The 19,476-nt window shown below is 50.3% G+C and overlaps 2 protein-coding genes across 2 annotated transcripts in view; one reads left to right on the top strand and one right to left on the bottom strand.

Annotated features, from left to right (window-relative positions):
- Nucleotides 1-9,073, bottom strand: part of ZC3H7B (zinc finger CCCH-type containing 7B) — a 61,887-nt gene extending 52,814 nt beyond the window's left edge. The window contains exon 1 of the mRNA XM_060656230.3: nt 8,848-9,073. The gene's annotated coding sequence lies outside the window, so the exon portion shown is untranslated. The remainder of the gene's footprint in view (nt 1-8,847) is intronic.
- A 9,470-nt stretch (nt 9,074-18,543) lies between these two features.
- The window catches only part of RANGAP1 (Ran GTPase activating protein 1), a 32,764-nt gene continuing 31,831 nt past the window's right edge, over nt 18,544-19,476 (top strand). Inside the window, exon 1 of the mRNA XM_060656256.3 lies at nt 18,544-18,825. The gene's annotated coding sequence lies outside the window, so the exon portion shown is untranslated. The remainder of the gene's footprint in view (nt 18,826-19,476) is intronic.

Below are 19,476 nucleotides of genomic sequence, written 5' to 3'. Positions count from 1 at the left end.
GATTGGCCGCGTATCGCAGATTGGCCTCGTATACTGCATGAACACTACCTGAGGTTACATCATCTCCAAAGATGCCTGGCACTTCTCCTGACTCACCAGGCCCTCGACAGCTTACTCAGAGACCAGCAAAGGTTCAATTTTGCCATCCTCGACCTCACCAGTCAGAATTCCGGGTCTTGCACGAATCCCTTCCCCACGGTCCCCGTGCACCCTGTCTGTCCACCTGAGGCCCCTCTGCTCCAAAGAGGCCGAGCAGGGGTCTTGGCTCATTTCTGGAGGTTACGTGCTGGGTGTCATCCACCTTTTATGCCAAGGGTTTTAGGCCTGCGGCCCCCAGAGAGAACTCAGGAGTCCATGAACTTGGATGGGCAAACATTTAGAAGTTTTTTTCACTACCCCCTACCTGGTATTTAGCATTCCCTTCAATTACAAAGGCAGGCAACACGCCGCAATAGTGTCGCGCTAGGAATCCCAGCTCTTTCACATTTCAGCTACTGCAGGCACAACAAAATATTGTTCACACTCATCACAACTTCAGAATTATGGCGCTTATGTTAGACTCACTGCCAGATCTGGTTCTCAGTGCACTGATAAAAAGCCCAGCTACGGTTCGAGAGAATTGGGTTTCCTTTGCAATCCTGCATATTTTACTTTATGCGCTTAAAAACGGTATTCTGAGAAGGTGTTCACGGGCTTCCCCAGGCTGCCCAATGGGTCTGCAGGACAGAGATGATCTAGAAGCCCTGTCCTAAGGAATCATGTTTATCCCTACAATAATCTCAAAGGTAGGTGCCACCATGTCCACTCTCCACAGAAAAGCTAGGCTTGAAAAAAATAAAATAGAGTCTTGGGGCACCTGGGTGGCTCAGTAAGTTAAGCATCCAACTCTTGATCTCAGCCCAGGTCTTGATCTCAGGGTTGTGAGTTCAAGCTCTGGGTTGGGCTCCACACTGGACATGAAGTCTACTTAAGGGATGGGGGGTGGCGGTGGGGGGTTGGAGAAAAAAAGGAAAGAAAAGAAAAGAAAAAAATAATCTTTTAAAAAGAGGTGAGGGTTGGAGAGTCCACGACTTGCCCAAGGCCACCCAGCAGCTGAGGAAGAAAGCCAGAAGCGTAGGTACCACCTCAGGCTCCACCAGAAACCACCTGTCAAGGAATGACGGAGAGAAAAGGACCACCCACAGGCCTCAGCAACTTGCAGTTTGTTTTCTTTTAACTGCCTTGAACAGAAACCAAAGTTCAGGAAACCTCCCTCAGGCCTCCCCCACGGCGCCACCATAAGCCAAACTAAGAGTCAGCAGTTACAAAGGGCTTTTACTTCTCTTGCCTTACCCTCCCAGCTACTTGGGGGCCAAACTGCACAGGAAGGGTTCAATCCCACATCTGTGTCTCCAGGGGTCCAGGCTCCAGTTTCTTCACAACTTCCCAGCTATCAAGGGAGATGAGATGTTTGAACTAACTTTTCTTTCAAAGAAAGGTAACAGAAGCTCGGGGCACCTGGGTGGCTCAGTCAGCTGAGCATCCGACTTCGACTTCGGCTCAGGTCATGATCTCCCGGTTCGTGAGTTCGAGCCCTGCCATCAGGCCCTGCACTGACAGCTTGGAGCCTGGAGCTTGCTTCGGATTCTGTGTCTCCCCCTCTCTCTGCCCCTCCCCACTGTGCTCTGTCTCTCTCTCTCTCTCTCTCTCTCTCTCTCAAAAATAAATAAATAAATAAATAAATAAATAATAAATCTTTAAAAAATTTAAAAAACAAGAGAGATGCATTTCTATATTTCTCACACTTCTGGCACCAGCATGGTCAGGCTCTGGGGAGAGTGGAAGGAAGGAAGAAAATAAAGAAAAGGAAAGGAAAGGAAAGAAAAAGAAACAGAAGCTTATTGCAAAAGGCTTGGGAATTATGGGCAAATATAATACACGGGGGGTGGGGCGGGGAGAAATCATCCAGAGTCCCATAGCTCACTTACTATCACTATCATAGATCACTTACTATTGTGGAGTGCTTTTTCTTTTGAGCAATTGAGAAGTCACTGGCCCTGTGCACAGAAGCTCAGGAGTCCTTGTGGTCATACCACTTGGGCACCAAGAGTGTTCCATGGATTGCTCAGCCCGCTTCACTGTCTGAAGACAGAGAGGCAGGCTGGGGCAGTGCAAAGGACTCTGAGCCCGGGAGTCCGCCACAGCCCCAAGCTGGCTTTCAGGGCACCTCTCTGAACCTCCGTTTTGTCATTTGGAAGAGGGAGCTAATGATACCCAACTTGCAAGGCTGCTTTGCAGGTTTATATCGTGGGCCCCTAACCCCCACGTCCAAGAGGAGATGAGAAATTTGTGTTTCTGCTGAACCTGTACTGTCAGAGAGCGCTGGCAACTTGCAAAATTACCCTGTAAGCGCTTTTTGATCAGTCAACACCAATTCCTTTGCAGTTTATCTATCTAGGCCACTCTTTTTTGGCAAGGGCTGATCTGGACCACCCTGCTACTATTATTCATTTATCCAACAAATAACCAAAGAACACCTTTATATGCCAGATGCTGGGGGAACAGGGTTAATAATGTCCCTGACCTCGTGGAGCATGTGGTCCAGGCGTGGGAAGACAAATAGGGCAATGTTAAATGCACAAGACAAAGCTACAGAGAGTGACAAACACGCTGAAATAGGAAATGTGGCAGGGAGTGATGGGGGGCAGGGGGTAGCGGTGCTGGGAGTTGAGGGATGGCCCTTCAGGAAGGTGGCATTTAAGAGAAATAAGATGGAGCCCACCACGGGAACACAGAAGGTAGGTAAGCGTGCACCGGCAGAAGGTACGGCAACGGCAATGGCCCTGAGGTGGGAACAAGTTCAGAACGTTCAAGGAAAAGACAGAAGGCCAGTGTGACTGCAGCGCTGGAGTGAGGGCAAGCCAAGCAGGAAGCAAGTTTCGAGGGGCAGAGTAAGGCTGGTTAGAAGGCTGCATGCAAGCCACACTGGGGAGCCAGCACTGTGTTCTGAGTCAGGAAGCTACTGGGAGGTTTTCAGCAGAGGAGTGACAAGGTCCCACTTAAATCTTTTTTTTTTTTTTTTAATTTTTTTTAAACGTTTATTTATTTTTGAGACAGAGCATGAACGGGGGGGGGGGGGGGGGGGGGCAGAGAGAGGGAGACACAGAATCTGAAACAGGCTCCAGGCTCTGAGCTGTCAGCACAGAGCCCGACGCGGGGCTCGAACCCACGGACCACGAGATCATGACCTGAGCTGAAGTCGGACGCTTAACCGACCAAGCCATCCAGACGCCCCAAGGTCCCACTTAAATCTTGAGAAGATCCCTTATTTAGGCTGCTGCACTGAAGACAGATGACAAGAGGTGAGGCTGGAAGGTCAGTTAGCAGGCTACGGCAGTGGTCCAGGCCTGGATCGAGGTAGGCAGTGGAGAAGATTCAGGAACATTCTGGAGGTTATGGCCACCACAACCACGCTGTCACACCAGTGGCCTTTATAGTTTTCAAATCCTCTTCATTTGAGCCTCACAGCAAACTCAAGGAAGGTAGGACTGAATCAGTGAGGCCATTTCACAGAACAAGAAACTGAGGCCAAGAGTGATAATATGATTGTGCCCCTGAACATGCAGCTAGTATGTGCCGCAGCTGGGAGTGAAACTCAGGACTTTGGACTCCCTGCCCTAAGTTCTTCTGGCTGCAGGGGGACAGGGCATGACATGGAATGCGCCAGAGAACAAGAGCACAGATGGACCTCTGTTAACCCCAGAAGGGTCACAGCCTCAACTTCCCCCTGCAGCCTTCACAGGAAGTGCTCAGTGGATGCTCCCTGGCCGGCCCCAGCACTTAGGAAGACGTGGCTCTCGGTCCAAGGGAATGTGACACCCTGTCCCCTTTCCAAAGTCATAGCAGGGACAGGGTAGCAAGACCTGGAGGCTGGACCCCTCAATTTTCTTCTGCAAAAGAGGGACTTCTTACCGTAAAGGGGCATCAAGAGGATTAATGAGAATATGGCCAAAAGCACAATACAAACAACAGATAATTGGGATTTCCGGAAGGATAAGAAAAGACCTTCATGGAGACTAAAATAACTTGAGGGGTGCCTGCCTGGCTCAGTCAGCAGAGCATGCGACCCTTGATCTTGAGATCATGAGTTCAAGCCCCACGTTGGGTGTACAGACTACTAACTAACTAATAAAATAACTTGAAGGCACTTCTCCTGCATAGCAGCAAAGACCTTGGGCTCAGGGGTGTCATATGCCTGGCATTGTCTGACCCCTCCCCGCCGACTCCCTGCTCTACCACAGCCATGGGATCCTGGAACATCAATCTCCTCATCTGCAAGATGGGGCTGCTAATACGTGTTCCTGCCTCCAAGAGCTGTGAAGCGGAGTCAATAAGAGAAGGCCCAGAGAGCGCCAGGCCACACACAGCAGCCTTAAATACGCGGTGGCTGGTGTCACTACTGCCGATGCTGCCATCAAGCCTGCGTTGTCAACCTCGGATTCGGGGCTTGGGATGTGCGGCCGAACTGAAGTCGGCTACAGCTGGGTTCTGGAACGCAGCAGTGGTCCCCACAGCCTGACGCAGACACAGTGCTCGTACACCTGCAGAAGCCATCAGGGTACTCGCAGGGGAACAGACTTCCTAGGGAAATAAATAAGACGGGAAGGAGCCCCGGAGCTGGTGATGACAGAGAAGAGGAAACCGAGCCCGTTTTCTATGGGCCATTAAATGTGATGAAAGGAGCTGGCTTCTGTGGAGGCTCCTGGGAGCAGACACGTAGCAGTCACTTCATCAGCCTGGGCCAAGGCTCCGGCTTCGGGTTGCAGTAGGACCTCCTCAGAGGACACCTCCTCCTCTTCCACCTGAAGTTACCACTGGGCGGGGGGGGGGGCCCTGTCGCTCTCCCCTCCCTGCCCCGCCTCTCCCAGCCACCCCTCGTCCCACGCTGGGCCAAGTCAAGAGCCAGGCTGCCTGGTCGTCCGGGTCTGCTCTCCAGTTCTGCCACTTAACCTCCCTTGATAGTTTCTTCATCTGTAAAATGGGGACAATCACAGTGCCTACCTTCAGGGCTGTTACAAAGGTTAAGTAAGCTCATCTAGGAAAAAAACACTCACAACAGGGCTTGACTATCAGTAATTGCTGGATTGGTTAATGGCTAAGTGATGACAAACTTAAAAACCCCTCCACTTCCAGTTCCTCTCATCGACTCTCCTGCCCCGATCCCCAGGCACTGGGCGTCTCCCACAGCTTACCATCACACACACTATCAAACCTCAAGGCTTGCTTTCAGAAAGGGAAATTTAGGCCCAGAGAGCCCAAGGGACCACAGTGGTAGAGCCTGACTTGAACTTGATCTCATGCCTGCCACCCACATGGTGGCCGCACCAGGTGACCTGCCCCGTCGTTTACGCTGCCTTTGCCTGACTCAGTGCCTCTTCTCAGAAAGCCTTCTCTGGCCTTTCTGAACCCATCTCTCAAATGTTCGAATGGCACTTCTACAAAGACCCTCCACCCTGGGGCAAAATAAACCTCCCTCCTCTACACTTGGGGTATAATTCAACATGACAACACACTGGCCGAAAGCGTCCTCCTGGCACCTCCACTTGAGCCTGGGGCACAGGGGGTGAATCAGACCCAGTTCTGCTCTTGGGAAGCTCGGGTTAATCAACCATATCTTCGTCCTTTCCAATCTACAAGCTACTTCAAGGTGTCAAGCCAGACACCCATAGGCATTACGGAAATGGACTCAGATTCCACACTCAGGGCCCAGACCTCCTTCACCACCATTCATCCTGCCTTCTCGAGGCATGCTTCCAGAAATCTCCTAAGTACTTTCTTTCTTTTTTAGGTTTATTTAGAGAGAGAGAGAGAGAGAAACAGTACAAGCAGGAAGAGGAAGAGAGGGAAAGAGAGAATCCAAGCAGGCTCTATGCTGACTGTGTGGAGCCCAATGCAGGGCTTGATCCCACAAACCGCAAGACTATGACCTGAGCCAAAACCAAGAGTCGGATGCTTAACCGACTGAGCTACCCAAGCGCCCCAGAAATCTCCTAAATACTTTCACAGGACCAGGCCCTGGGACATACAGTAGTTCAGTACAACTCCCTGGCCTTTTGGAGAGCCTGCTGGTCTTTGGGCTTAAGCCCCCATCCCCACTGCATCTGCCCAGTCACACTATCCTGGTCTCTACATATTCGAAATGGAGGTGGTCCAATTGTGACATCGATTCCAACGTAGCACGCTCAACAGTCACAAAGGCCTGGGTTCAAATCCAACTGGGTGACATCGAGCCAGCCGCATTAATCCTGTGTTCTTCAGTTTCTTCATCTGTGAAATGGAGATAATAATGCCCACCCCTCTTCAGTTCGAGTCATGATCTCATGGTTTGTGAGTTTGAGCCCCCGTCAGGTTCTGTGCTGACAGTGTGGAGCCTGCTTGGGATTCTCTCTCTCTCTCTCTCTCTCTCGCTCTCTCTCTCTCTCTCTCTCAAAATAAATAAATAAACTTAAAAAAAAAAAAAGAAGAATGCCCACTCCTCATGGTACCACTGTAAGAATCAGAGAGAATGTACGTCAACCTCCCAGCACAGAAGCAACCATGGTGAGCTCAGGAATTCCTTCCTCTTCTGTCCCCCAGCCAAGCCTCCCCATTCTTTCCGGCTCAAGATCCACTTCCTGGAGGAAGCCTCTCCTAACTTTTCCAGGTTACCCTGAGAGCTCTCTCTCCTGTTCACTCCCACTGCATTGACTCTGGTATTAGAGCATTTCCTGGTCCTATCGTGGGTTCCGGTCAGGCTCTCGGTGACAAACTCAACCCCAAGCCTGCCCTTTAGCACCTCACCATGCTCACAGGAGACATTTGAAAACTAACTTGTTACGGTGGCCCAGGACTCTGGGAAAGACTGAAGATTTGGAGCCAGACAACTAAGTGGGAATCCTAGCTCTGCTATGTGACAGAGAGACCTTTGATTCTATAAGCCTCAGGTTTCCCACCTGGAAAATGAGGATTGAAAAATGCCCACCTGATGTGGTTGCTATGGAGGACAGATGAGCCAGCATATGTGAAAGCCCTTTTGTTATAAACCAAAAAGTGCTATTTAAGGGATTCTTATTTTCAGATTCTCCAAGCCAAACCTACTGACGCCTTAACTTTCTTATACCTAGAGACTAGCTCATCCCACAGAGCTTCTTAGCCCCAAATAATCCACCCACACCCACATTCTTAACTGTCCATCGCAAACAAAAAGCCAACAGCGTGTAATTCACAGCATCCACAGAACACAAACCTCATCCCAGCTCAAGGACCAACAAAAATCTCTCTCCCATGCTCAGATCTCATCCCTCCTGAGCATAGGTTTCTCCTTCCCAGCTTAAGGTACCCCATGCCTCAAACCTGTTCCAATAGCATTTTGGCCATGCATCACTTGTATGCAGTCTAATTTCTATGGGATGTCAAAATGGGGAAAGAAGACCTTGGCGGGTATGGTTGGTTGTATGTGGGGAGAGGGGTTGTAGTAGTCTTGGTAGTAGACGGAAAGATTCTGCCGGAATTTTGGGTTAAACAGTTGCTAAATGTACTATAATTATCGTGTTTGTATGAAAAGCCAAGGATCTGCATTCTGCTATTTTCATGGGGCTGGATGAATTGCAGACGCTGAGGAAAATGGTAAGAAGTTGGGGTTCAAAGTCTGGTACCTAGGCACCAAAGTCTGTGTGTGCAACCTAAGAGACATGAAATCCCTAACAAAGCTGCTGTGGGCCCCCAGACCCCCACTCCAGGCCCAATAGGCTTTTCTACCCCAGACTCCCCAGCCCCCCTTTCCGGCCCCCAGCCCCTTCTCTTCCCCGTTGATGCCCTGTTGGCACCCCAGCCATGGGGGTCAGAGTAAATCGTTCCTACGATTTTTTTTTCTTCCTGGGAAAACTGCTTTGTCTGTGTGAAAGACCCCCAAACCAGACATCTTATAAACATCCGAGCCAGACAGATTTTAAGGGGAAAGGGGGGGAGGGTAGGAGAGAGCTGGCCCGAAGGGGTCCCTGAGGCCCTCTGAGAGTGGGAGGAGGGTCCGAGACCGGGGTCCGCGGCTCCGGGGCGCCCATCCCCGCGGGGCGCCCCCCAGGTGCTGGAGCTGCGTCCCCCACCCCCACCCCGCAATCCCCGCGCACTCCCCGCCCGGCGGCCGGGCCGGATCACTCCTTCGAGCCCAGAGATGAATCCTGCGACCGGAAATTCCCCCCTACCCAGACCGCGCCCCCCTTTCCTGCCACCCCCTCCCCCCGGGCCGGGCCGCAGGCCCCGGATCCCCGGGCTCGCGTGGCCGCGGCAGCCGGCAGAGGCGACCCGTCGGCGGCCGCGGTCCACGGCCCTTGCTGCGGTCCCTCCAACTCTTGGCGCTGCGCACACAAAAGGAAGGGGCGCGCTGCCAGAGACGCCCCTGCCAGCCTCCTCGGCCCCCTTCGCGGGGGCCGGCAAAGCATCCGCGCACCCCAAAGCTCCGGACGCCGGGGCGGGAGCCCCCCACGACACAAAATTCCAAAGCACCCCCCCCCCCTCCGGGAGCTGCAGGGACAGCCAAATCACCCAGCGGCAGGTGCCCCCGGCCGCACAACTTTGAAACTTTGGGGCAAGGCACGGGGAAGGGGAGGGGAAGCCCCAAAAAGGAGGAAATGAGGATTTGGCGGCTCTTGCTTTATTTCTGCAAAATGCACTTTCCAGGTGGCCCCGCGCGGCTCCGGCCTGGCCCGGATCCCCCGCGCCTCCGCCCGGCCCGGCCCCCGGGCGCCCTCGAGCCCTCCCGCCGCCGGCCGCCGGGACGCGGTCGGGCCCCGGCCTCTGCCCCTCCGGGCTCGGGCCCCGCGCAGCACTCACCTCGGCCGGGCTGCGCTCCCCGCGGGCCTGCGCCGAGCCCGATAAATGGTATGCTATGACTAGAGGTATGATTACGTTATTATTATTAGTAATAATAAGAGTAAATGCTATTTAATTACGGGCGGCCGCATCCTGCTCCCGGCGCCGCCGCCCCGGCAGCTCCGTCCATGTGGCTCCGGAGCGCTTTACTTTCATTTCCAGCCCCTTCGGCCGGCCGCTCGCGGCAGCACCCGCTGGAGGCACCGTCTCCCCGCAGCTCTTCCTCCTCGGGTCCTAGAGCGCGGCTTCCCTCGCCTGGCGCCCGGGGTGGGCGGCGCGGGCGGCGCACCTGGGGGCGGGGAAGTCCCCCTGCCCCGTGGTAAGCTCATGCCTGGAATCCACCTTTATTTTCTTTAAACGTGGCCTGCCCTTTCAGGGCTTTTTCGTTGGGCAAGTCTGCATTTCTGGACTGATGCTGGTCAGACTCCGCGCCACGGCCCTTCCCCCTGGGTGTAAAAGGCCCCCCGGGTTGCCAGGTGCTTTCACTGCAGGCTCCCCCAAACCTTAGCTGCTTGTGCCCTTTTCCCGGATGACGACTGGAGGCTCAGAGAGGAATCAGACCCTCAATCGGCTGGTGTTTTATGTGTGAGATCTTTCCAGAAAGGATTTGAGGCTGCTTGGAAGATCCAATAGGTGAAGGGAGATTAACCAGAGAGACTGGTTGTATTTCTTGCACCCTTGGTACTGCCTCAGAGCTGGTCAGGACCAGACTGGATTTGAACCCAGAGCCTCTGATCCCAATACAATGTCATCCACGCTATCACTACCTGTTCCGTTGATTCCGGAGGACTCCCACATCTCTGTGAGAGATTTCCTTCTTTCCACCTCTTAATTTTGTGCACACATATATATGCACGTATATTTACACATATGTATACGTATGTGTATGTATATATATATATATATATATATATATACTATGTGTGTGTATATACACGTGTGTATGTGTGCATTTAATTTATTGAAGATCAGCTGTGAGCCTGGTGGACTTTTATAAATGTTATCTTTTCCCCAAACATTTGTACCAGACACATCTTAGAAGCTGGGATACAGCGGTGGAACAAATTTTAAACATTTAAACACACTGTGGTAAGTGCTAGGTGGGACAAGAACCTGGGGCTGTGTCTATTTACTTCATTCTCATAATGATCCTGGAAGGTTGGTTTTGGCATGCCCATTTTACAGATGGAAAACTAAGACTGGGAGAGTGACCCGTCCAAGGTGGCAGTTCTGACTCCAGAGCCTGTGTGTTCTACACATACTCCTACGATTTCTACTATTTGCCTTAAGGAAGCCTTGAAAGGGGGGGGTGGGGAATGCACCTGCACCATCCGAAATTTCTCAGACTCTTTTTTCTGTGTGTGCTTTCTGTCTCCTAGATACTCTAAGATTAAAGAACATAAAAGGTAGCTTCTGGCATGAAGAGGATGGGGATTTTTTATTCAGAAATGAAAAGCTGAGATACTCCTGAAACCATTGTTGCACTATATGCTAACTTGGACGTAAATTAAACAAATAAATGTAATTTTAAAAAATGAAAAGCAGTGTCCAGAGAACTTCAGAGTGGGGTTCGTTTAAAATGAAACTTTTTTTTTTTTACAGAAACCACATATTTGCTTTTGTTTTAATTTTTTAAGGTTTATTTATTTTTGAGAGAGAGAGAGACGGAGTGTGAGTATGGGAGGGGAAGAGAGAGAGGGAGACACAGAATCTGAAGCAGGCTCCAGGCTCTGAGCTGTCAGCACAGAGCCCGACACAGGGCTTGAACCCACGAACCGTGAGATCATGACCTGAGCCACCTAGGTGTCCCCAAGATGATGGGTTGAAGGCAGCCACATGTATAGCCTGGCAATTTAGGGAGGTGGGGTGGTATGTTGGCATTAGGAAGGCCAAGGTGGGTCAGAGTCCCAGCTCCCACCACTTGCTAGCTGGGGGACCCTAGACAGTCTCACAGCTTCAGTTTTCTCATTTGTAAAATAAGGACAAGAACAGGGTTGCCCGGCTGGCTCAGTTAAGCGTCCAACTTTGGCTCAGGTCATGATCTCACGGTTCGGGGGTTCAAGCCCCGCGTCGGGCTCTGTACTGACAACTCAGAGCCTCCTTGGGATTCTTTCTCTCCCCCTCTCTTTACTCCTCCTGCTCAAGCTTCTGCTCTCTCTCTCTCAAAGCAAATAAATAAACTTTTTTAAAAATTTAAAAATAAGGATAAGAACACCTAATAAACATAACCCCTTTACAACTTACAGTGAAACACTCTTGACAGTTGATGAGATTAGACACCACTATTTTTTATCACTCCCATGTTACGGAGGAGAATGCTGAGGCCAGTTGGACCACCACATCTTGCTTCAAATGAACTAGCTGGTAAATGATATAATTCCACCATCCCAATCTGCCAGGACAATAACATTCTTAAAAGACTGTCCGTCATTTAAAGGGGATTCAGCTGGACATCAGCTCCCCCTTTCAATTGGAGATCAACTAAACTATCTAAGCCGCCTGAGATGGTAAATGGCCTTTACAACATGTCAACCCTATGTGGTGGTGTTTTTGAAAGAAAACTCTCGAGGCTGGCACCAGCAGGCTGTTTTCTGGGAAGCCCCAAAATTATGGGGCAGCAAATGCTCTGCCAAAATTATGGGGCAGCCTAAGTAGCAGTAGACCACCGCTTACTTACTGTGGGCCAAGTACTTTGTACATGTTGATTCTCTTATCCCCTCCCCCCCCCAAAACCCTATCAGGTGGGGACTGTTTTTACCTATTTTGAGGTGAAAAAACACACAGAGCAGTTAAGTGATTTGGTTGAGGTCACACAGCTAAGAAAGAGACAGAAACAGAATTTAGTCCCTGGCCTGTCTCCCAAGAAAGCCTGACCACTGCGCCATGATGGAGACAACTTAAGTCTGGATGCATCCTTTTGTAACATCTGAGGACCAATCACTGGAGAGGGTTGCTAGAGAAGGAGAGTCAGACACTCATGGTCTCATCTTTCAGGAAATGACAGTTATGTCTTTCACTTATCCCTTCTCCAGGGATCACCTCCTGTACCAAGCTTAGGCCTGCCATGGTCTGGCCGCCAGAGAGGACTGAGGAGAGTCTGAGTGCATGGCAACCTTTGCCGCAACCATGTGCAAAGTTTATTCCTTCACTCAACAAACACAAAGGTTCATTGCCAGGCCCCACACTGGGTCCTAGACTACAGAGAAACCCCATGTCCCCACAGCTCCAGGAAAGTCCCAGATCCCAGCCCTCCAGCAGGGGATCTTAACTTGGGGCAAGGGAAGTACAACTTGAGGCTTAGGTTGGTGATAATAAGAGTACTTTCCCCATAGGGTCACTCTGAGGATTAAATGAGCGCTTGCGTGCAAAACATTGATAAATGTGCGACTAACTAAAACTAAGTAATATGTTCTTCTAGGAACTAATCATAGAATTCAGATTCTCAGAGATGAGAGTGACTTAAAAAGAGAGAAGTGGGGGATCCTGGGTGGCTCAGTCGGTTAAGCATCCGACTTTGGCTCAGGTCATGGTCTCGTGGTTCCTGAGTTCGACCCCCATGACCCCCATATCTGGTTCACTGCTATTAGTGCAGAGCCCACTTCGGATCCTCTGTCCCCCTCTCTCTGCCCATCCCCCACTTGCGCACATGCTCGCTCGCTCTCTCTCAAAAATAAATAAACATTTTTAAAAAGAGGGAGAGAGAAGGGGAGGGACCCATGAACCTAGAGGCTACCCACCAGACTAGTATACAGGAGATGAAATGCAGGCAATAAAACAAGGCCACGGGCCTCCAGGGTGGCTCAGTCGGTTAAGTGGCTGACTCTTCATCTCCGTTTGGGTGTTGATCTCAGGGTTGTGAGTTCAAGCCCCACATTGGGCTTCGCACTGGCCATGGAGCCTACTTAAAAAAAATAAAAATAGGGGTGCCTGGGTGGCTCAGTTGGTTGAGCGTCCGACTTCGGCTCAGGTCATGATCTCGCGGTATGTGAGTTCGAGCCCCATGTCGGGCTCTGTGCTGACTGCTCAGAGCCTGGAGCCTGTTTCAGATTCTGTGTCTCCCTCTCTCTGACCCTCCCCCGTTCGTGCTCTGTCTCTCTCTGTCTCAAAAATAAATAAACGTTAAAAAAATAAAATAAAATAAAATTAAAATTAAAATAAAAAACATGGTCACATTGCTGAAAGGACTGTAAGTGAATACTCACATGCCCTAGTTTATGCTAAATTGTTGACAGTTTGCTATGTTACTTTATCACCTATTCATCCATCCATCCATCCATCCATCCATCCACCTAACAATCTACATGACATTTTTGTTAAAAACAAAACAAAACAGGGGCGGGCACCTTGGTGGCTGAGTCGGTTAAGCATCCAACTCTTGGTTTTGACTCAGGCCATGATCTCACAGTTCCTGAGATCCAGCCCCTGTGTTGACAGAATGGAGCCTGCTTGGGATTATCTCTCCCCCTCCCTCTTCCTCTCTCTGCCCCTCCCCTGCTTGTGCTGTAGCATTCTGTCTCAAAATAAATAAATAAACATTAAAACAGAACTGGTAACAATTTTTTTAAGATTAAAAAAATGTTGGGGCGCCTGGGTGGCTCAGTCGGTTAAGCGGCCGACTTCGGCTCAGGTCACGATCTCGCGGTCCGTGAGTTCGAGCCCCGCATCGGGCTCTGGGCTGATGGCTCAGAGCCCAGAGCCTGCTTCCGATTCTGTGTCTCCCTCTCTCTCTGCCCCTCCCCCATTCGTGCTCTGTCTCTCTCTGTCTCAAAAATAAATAAAACGTTAAAAAAAAAACTTTAAAAAAATGTTTATTTATTTTGGAGAGAGAGAGAGAGAAAGAAAGCGCACAAGCGGGGGAGGGACGGGGAGTTGGGGGGACAGAGGATCGAAAGTGGGCTCTGTGCTGACAGCAGAGAGCCTGATGTGGGACTTGAACTCATAAACCGTGAGATCGTGACCTGTTGAAGGCAGATGCTTAACCGACTGAGCCACCTAGACACCCCTAAAACAGGTAATTTTTAATTTTTTCTTTTCTTTTCTTTTTAATAAACTCTACCCCCAACGTGGGGTTCCACCCCAACCCCGAGGTTGAGGTTTAGAGTCTCAGGCTCTACAAATTAAGTCAGTCAGGTGCCCCTTAACTTTTTTTTTTTTTTGAGGGAGAGAGGGCACAAGTGAGTGAGGGAGAGAGAATCCCACAAGGGGCAAAGAGGGAGACAGAGGGAGAGAGAGAAGAGGGGCTCACCTGAAGCAGGGTTCGATATCACGCCACGCAGGGCTCAAACTCATGAACCATGAGATCATGACTTGGGTCAAAGTCCCGTGCTTCACCGAGCCACCTAGGCACCCCCACCCTTAACTTTATTCTGAAGACTCTCTTGCATTTATACTATTTTTAAAATTTTCTGTCAGTATTCATTTAAAACATTATTTTCATTTTGGAACAAAAGAATTCTTAAAAGAGAAAATAATCCACAGAAAGCATTTGGTATCAGGAAAATCTCCGTAAACATTAGACCCAAATTTCAGCTCCCCTACAGATGCCATCCGTTTCTATCTCATTCACCATTGGATTCCCAGAGCTGGAATGGTGCCTGGTACATAGTAGATGCTTAATAAGGATTTGTGGGGGTGAATGAATTATTTTAATTATGGTTAGTCATCAAAGTTTGAAAAGGTCATGTATTCTGATGGGGAGCCCTGGGCTTGAACCCAGGGGAGAATGTGGTTTGAGTGGTCTTTAACAGATGATCTAGCAAAGCCCTCCCACCAGGGGAGGTGACCCTTGAGGGACCATCTTTCTCTAGCGGCCTTGGGAGCACCCGCACCCAGTTGGATCTTGGGAATGTCTCTCCACATTCCTCACATGTCTGGCATAATTCAGCCATTTGTTTTTGATCTCACTAAATGGCAAGTCTGCAGCCTTGGTTTGCTCTTCAGGAAACCAGTATAAATATTGTTATTTATTCCATTTACAATTGGCAATTAAGATTGTTTTCAGGCTCCACAGTGGAATTTAAAACACTCAGTTAAAGTAAACCAAACTAATCAGAGGCAGCCTGCTTTTCTCTTCAAAACATTCTTTAAAAAAAAAAGGGGGGGGGGGAGCTGCACAACAAAGACAGAAAGATCGAAAACATTCCCCTTCCCCTTATCCCCGCTTCATACTCACAAAATGACTCGTTTTGCATGTGTGTTGAAATGGACCCCAGCAATCTGGCTTCTGCAGTCTCTTATCTTGGGGTGCCTGGCTGTCTCAATTGGTAGAGCATGCTACTTTTTTTTTTTTAAATTTTTTAATGTTTTATTTTATATTTGAGAGGGAGGGAGGGAGAGAGAGAGAGAGAGACAGCATGCAGGAGAGGGGCAAAGAGACAGAGACAGAATCTGAAGCAGGCTCCAGCCTCTGAACCTGTCAATACAGAGTCTGATGCGGGGCTGGAACTCACGGAGCAGCGAGATCATGACCTGAGCTGAAGTCAGACACTTAACTGACTGAGCCCAAGAGCATGCTACTCTTGATCACAGGGGCGTGAGTTCAAGCCCCATGTTGGGCACAGTTTATTAAAAAAAAAAAAAAAAAAAAAAAAATCCACTGTCTCTTGTCTAAATTACTGTGTAATTAGAGCAGGTTATTTAACATCTCTGGTTCTCAATTCTTGTCTGCTGAAAAGAAGAAAGGGGTGGCCTAAGATGGCTCTATCCATCTGCCAAAGGCTATGATGCCATTTGCTGAGCCTGGAAAACAAACTAGCTCTCAGGTGATAACTTGAAAGGGAAAGAGAGAGTTGGAGAGAGAGGAGAGATGAGAAATTTGCTGTTTGGAAACAATGATGGCTCTGGACTCCTCTGACTCACTGTGAACCGTCAGGTAACCTCCTCCTCCTTTTTAAACCCGTATTCCCATTTTATTTTATTATCGTTTTTAGGTGTACATGTTTATTTTTGAGAGAGAGAGAGAGAGAGCAAGAGCATGAGCATGGGAGGGCAGAGAATCCAAAACAGGCACTGACAGCAGAGAAACTAGATGCGGGGCTAGAACTCATGACAGCTGAGATCATGACCTGAGCCAAACGAAGTCAGACATTTAACCCACTGAGCCACCCAGGCACCCCCAGTTTTCCCATTTTAAAGTGGTTTGACATAGAATCTAGATTCAGGAGTAGCAAACAGAATCTGGATTGTTTTGCGATTTTAGCTTTAATGTGAAGATGTTCCGGCAGAACATCTACTCTCTGGCTCTCCACAAGCTCCACTAGGCCCCACTATCTTCTAATACCTCTCTTTTCTTTCTTTCTCTCTTTCTTTCTTTCTTTCTTTCTTTCTTTCATTAGGGAGGCTCCATACCCGATGTGGGGCTTGAACTCACGACCCTGGGATCCAGTCACATGTTCTACCAACTGAGCCAGCCAGGCACCCTGAAGGCTATTGTTTCTGCTAAGAATTCCCTTCCAGTCCTTAGGGGGGAAAAAAAAATCCCTTCCAGTCCTGAAAATCCTATGATCCATCAGCTAGGCGAGGGCAGGAAAGATCACCTAAGATGTTCTACCTCCACCTTCCTCTTCCCTTTAGGAAGTCTTTGTCAGAAGGCCAAGGAAGGCCACAGGAAGTAAAACTGGAAAAAAAAGAGGCTGGGAAATCACCCCAAGGGAAATCCAGACTGATTTGATCAGCCCTAGTTGTAATCAGCACAGGAATAGCACCAGGCCTAATTGGGAGCATCTCGGCCTTCTCAAATGATGACTCATTTTAAGCACATATCCAGGAACTCTGATGGGAATCCAGTTCAAATGAGGAAAATGAAGCACCTGTGATAGCCTAATCCCGGAAAAGATGCTGTCAAGATGGGTAGAGTACCCGCCCCAAGGCTCTTGCAGGTTGAGGAAGCTGCCAATAATACTATTAACTGTGTGGGAAAAGCCCTTAGAGCTTCAGATCAACTGCTGTGGGGGCTTGCAGCTTGCTGTGGGGCCCAGAGGAAGGTGACTCATTCTGGACGGAGTGCTGTAGACAAGCCTCCCAGAGGAGGTGGCCTTTGATATGGGCCTTGTATGCAGAGGAGAGGGAGGATGGAAAGAGGACCCACATCTCAGCAGCAGTGCGAACCGAACCAGGGTATGGAGCTCGCTTTCTCATCTCTGTGCTGGAAGGGGTGGCGATGATGCCCGCTTCCTTTGTGGTTGTAAAGAGTAAATGAACTGTGTGTGAAAGGATCTGGCACACAATATATTTAACTTTCAATTGCAGGTAAAGCAAAAGCATGTGCGTGGGCCAAGTTGTGAGAGGTAACTTTGCAGAAGGCTGCATATGTTGATGGTGATTATCTCTGGGTGCTAGAGTTTCTCGGGTAATGTTTACTTTTCTCTTTATCCTATTCTATGTTGGCTAAAGTATTTATAGCAAACACGTTATTTATATAATGGATAAAATGTTCTTTGCGAAAAGATAAAAAAGCTATTTGTGTTCTGATACCTAAAAAATTCAAACCTACAGAGAAGTGGCAAAAGTGTTCAAAGAACTCCCCGTATACCCCTCAGCCAGATTCGCATATTGTGAACGTCTGGCCACATTTGCACTCTCTATATGCATATACACATTTTTTTGAACCACTGGCGAGTCAGTTGCTGATGTCACACCCCTAATTATTTCAGCATGTATTTCCAAGAACAAGGGCAGTCTCTTACATAACCCAGCACAATAATAAGAATCAATAAATGTAACACTGATACAATACTATCATCTATTGTATACTATTACAATCTATTGTAATACTATTACAAGTCTTGCTAATTGTCTCCATACTGCCCTGAGCAGTAACTTCCTCCCCAGCCCGGGATCCAGTCCACGACCATAGATTGCATTTTGTTGTCATGTTTCTTAGTCTCCTTTAATCTGCAACAGTTCCTCAGCTTTTCTGTCTTTCGTGACACAGACATTTTTGCAAGAGTACAAGACCAGTTATTCTGTTGTAGAATAAACTGTAACTCAGTTTGGGTTTGTCTGCTGCTTTCTCATGATCAGATTAATTTTATGCACTGATGACTGGATGGTGATGCCGTGTCCTTCTCGGTGCATTCACATCAGCAGGCGTGCGACGGATGTCAGTTTGTCCAGTTACTGATGTTAACGTGAACCATTTGGTTAAGATGGGTGTCGCAGCTTCTCTACCATAGGGTAATTATTTCCCCTTTTTAATTATCAAACAATTTGCGGTTATTCATGTGAAAGGTTTCGAATGACTTCTCAATTTCATGGGACAAAAAAGGCGAGGCTTTCCTCTGAGGAAACGGATACCTATTTCTTGCAGAACAGATCTACCAGCTTGCCTTCGGCAGTTCCAGCCTTTGTCAATAAAGTTACGTGCACAGGATCCTTTCCGGAAGGGCTGAGGCCGCTGGACCGCAAGGCACGACGGGAATTGTAGTCTCCCTGGGCACTCGAGGCTACACGCCGCCCTGTGGCCTCCCGGAGAAAGAGCCAGAAGCCGAAAAGGGAGGGCGCAGAGGGAGCCGAGCGGAGGCGCGCTGGGACGCGGTGCATGACGGGACTCGTAGTTCGCGGGCGCCCTCCTGAGGCGGTCGCCGCGCTCCGCGCAGAAGCACTGGACTACCATACCCGCCAGGCCACTCGAGCGGGGGAAGGGGAACCCGGCCTGGGCCTTGAACAAATCAAATCGAAGGAAAGAAACTGCCGGCTTTCAAAATCCTCCTCCTCCGCCATCATCCGCGGTGGTGCGGGGAGCAGGTGGTGTCGGAGACAGGAGTGGCGAGAACTGCCGGGAGAGCAGACGAAAGAGCGGGCCGGGCCTCGGGACCGCTGGGCTCGGGGGCGGCGACCCCGACCTGACCTGACCCGACCCGGACCCTAAGTCAGTCCCCGCCCCTGCGGGGCGGACGCGCGCGCTCAGGTCGCCCCACGCGGCGGCGCCTCCTGTTCGCGGTAAGGGTCGGGGTCCCTCGCCTTTCCCCGTCACCTGCCTGGGATGGGGGCGGGGGGCGGCGCGGCCCTGCAGCCGGGCGTGGAAGGTGTGGCGCCCCTGAGCGCCTTCTGGGTCTCTTCTCGGCCTTCTCCCCTGCGCGTCGACGGCCAAGGCGGAGGGGCTGAGAGAGGCGGTGTTGCGGGGGCGCAGGCCCCTTTCCCAGGTGGAGAAACTGAGGCTTGGAGAGGGCGTCTGGCGAAGCTGCCAGCAGCGGCGTCTCCTGTTGGCGTCGGTGACAACTGGGGGCGCGTCCTCCAGGGATCCCGGATGGGGCTCCCGCGCCGCCCGCCTGTCATTTGCGGCCCGCACTCGCGCGTCGCTCCCTCGCCGCCGCCTCCCGGTAGTCCCACGCCCGCGGAGGGCCTGGACGGGCGCCGCAGCCCCTGGCATCGACATGAGTCACTGCTGACGCTTCGCAAGAGCGAGAGATGTGCACCTGAGAAAATCTGAGACTTTCGCGCCCAGAAGGGAGAGAGGCTGTTTGTGTGTCTACTGTTTGTCTTTGCGCTGTCGCCTACCCTTCGCAGACCTTGGACACATCAAGCCACCCCTGTGTGCTTCGCTTTCGCAGTCTTTCGAGTGGACGGTGTGTACGTGCACCGACTGGACTG

Source organism: Panthera onca, chromosome B4 (assembly GCF_046562875.1).
Source record: "Panthera onca isolate mPanOnc1 chromosome B4, mPanOnc1 haplotype 2, whole genome shotgun sequence".
NCBI lineage: Eukaryota > Metazoa > Chordata > Mammalia > Carnivora > Felidae > Panthera > Panthera onca.
This window is presented reverse-complemented; position numbering and strand designations above follow the sequence as displayed.